Source organism: Lepisma saccharinum, chromosome 6 (assembly GCF_977018435.1).
Source record: "Lepisma saccharinum chromosome 6, izLepSacc3.1, whole genome shotgun sequence".
NCBI lineage: Eukaryota > Metazoa > Arthropoda > Insecta > Zygentoma > Lepismatidae > Lepisma > Lepisma saccharinum.
Genome location: NC_139234.1, coordinates 95,139,780 through 95,142,142, shown reverse-complemented (window position 1 = coordinate 95,142,142; position 2,363 = coordinate 95,139,780). Strand labels below are relative to the sequence as shown.

At 42.1% G+C, this 2,363-nt stretch overlaps 1 pseudogene; it reads right to left on the bottom strand.

Annotated features, from left to right (window-relative positions):
* Window positions 1-628: 628 nt before the first annotated feature.
* On the bottom strand, window positions 629-1,597 carry LOC145989173 (histone-lysine N-methyltransferase SETMAR pseudogene; annotated as a pseudogene).
* Window positions 1,598-2,363: the final 766 nt, after the last annotated feature.

Genomic DNA, 2,363 nt, shown 5'->3' with positions numbered 1-2,363 from the left:
ATGTTTCATGTATCTTTCAGCACACAATTCTTTTTTATACAGTGTCCTAGCCAATTTATTTTTCTTTCCTTGATCACTTTTAGTATTGCTCTTCTGGGGTGTAAGGGGCGACATTCTGCTAAGGTGCTCAAAAGTCAACCTCACTTCCACATGGTACACCCTGGACTGCATTTTGCAGACGAACGAGGCTCTGGCGACTGACACTATGGCCAGTATAATCTTGTGTGTGTTGTCCTGTTTTTTGTCCTTGTGTGCTGAGTGCCTCTTTGCAGCCTCAGCTTTTAACGAAAGTCAGAAAATTTTAAGATTTTAGTAACACGACACTGCAATTATGTTATTTTAGTTATGGTAAGGGGCTGGACCCCATATAATGTGATGGGTGCAAAATACCAGGTATCCAAAAAAGTTCATGCCGTATTTTGCAGTGAGAAATAAAGACTCTGTAATTTCTGGCAAATGTGTTTTATTCAACAAAATAACCTCCTTCAGCTTCAATTACGTGTTCCCAACGAGATACAAGCTTATAAATCCCGCAGTTTGTAAAAGTTCTGGTCCCAAGAATAAAAAAAAATGTCCTATGACATGCGTGACATCATCTCTGTTTAGGAACTGTTGCTCATGCAAATGATTATCCATGGCCAAAAACAAATGAGTCGGATGGGGGAATGTCCGGGGAGTAAGGAGGATGAGGTAAAATTTCCCAACCAAGTGTGTTGATTACCTCCTTGGTCGCTTTCGCCGTATGAGGTCTAGCGTTGTCTTGAAGAAGGATCACTCCTTTCCTGTTGACTAGTGCTGGCTGCTTCGGATGCAGTGCAGCTGCAACCCCTTGCAACTGGGATGAGTACACCTCGGATGTGATGGTTTTGCCATGCTCTAGCAATCCAAAGTGCACAACACCAGCGCTGGTCCACCAAACACAGAGCAGTACCTTCTGTTGATGAATGTTTTCTTTGGGGGTCAATGCAACAGAACCAGGGGACGACCAACGATGTTTTCTTTTGCGGTTACTGTATAACAACCATTTCTCGTCACATGTCAATATCTGGCCCAGGAATGGGTCTTTCTTGTGACGTGACAGCAATGATGCGCAAATGGTGAGCCACTGGCGTTTGTTTTCCTCAGACAAAACGTGAGGAACCCAATTACTGAGCTTCCAAGACTTCCCAAGGTTGTGCAGAAGAAATCGAATGGTTTCCTCCGACACTCCAAACCCTTGTGCAAGTTCTTTGCACGTTTGCTGTGGATCGCGCTCGATGGTCTCCTTCAGCAGGGCTTCGTCGATAGTGGCAGGGCGTCCAGCTCGAGGCTTGGCCTGGAGGCTCTCATCCCCCAATGCAAATCGACTGAACCACTTTTGTGCTGTGCGCTCACTCACTGATGCCTCTCCAAACGCGGAGCATATCTTTCGAGCAGCGGCTGCAGCATTGCTGCCAAAGTTGAACTCATACAGTAAACACGGCCGTAAAACGTCCTTTGACACTGACATGTTCTCTTCAGGATTGTAGTTCCTACAGACCTGCTGTCTATGCGACCGACATGCCTCCAAACTCTGCACTGACTGACGGTTGCCGGGAATGTAAACTTCTGATGTCATCCAGACAAGATTGCCGACACATGCCGTTTGACTTTCACTTTTCGTTCCAGCGGCACAAACTTTTTTGGATACCTGGTAGCCTAAGTGCTGACACCCAAAATTTGAAATTCAAATTCAAATCATAGTATTGCTCTTCTTTCAACAACTCTATCCATCACAGTTTTTTTGCTTACTTTGTCTGTTAATTTCACATGCTCCATTCTTCATTACAAAACACTTCATTATCTCTTTCTTTGCCTTTTATAAGATTGTCTACAAAATACATTTTTTCTTCTATTTAATGCTTCTTTTGCCATTGCTATTCTCACTTTCACTTTCTGAATGCAACCCATGTCATGGCTTTTGATATTGATATATCCAGGTAACCAAAGCAGTCAACTTGTTCAACAGTTTGTCCTTGAATTTTCACTTTATTTTTCTTAGTTTCTTCCAAATTACCATTTTGATTGTCTTCACCACATTCATTTCATTCCAAATTGCTCACAGTGGGCATTTAAATCTTCAAACATACTAATCAGCATCCTTGCATCTTCTGCGATCAAGGACATGTTATCAGCAAATCTTACGTATTTTATTATTCTTCCTTATATTACACTGGTCAACATATTTTTAAATGATTGAATGTTATGGTGAGCAGAATATGACATATTTATGTTTTCGGGGGGGTCTCTGAACATGAGAATGATGCTTAAATCGCTTGATTGGCTCTTGTTTTTGACATACATAATGTGACTTTCACAGTTATATATAGCTGCAGTAGCTCAGT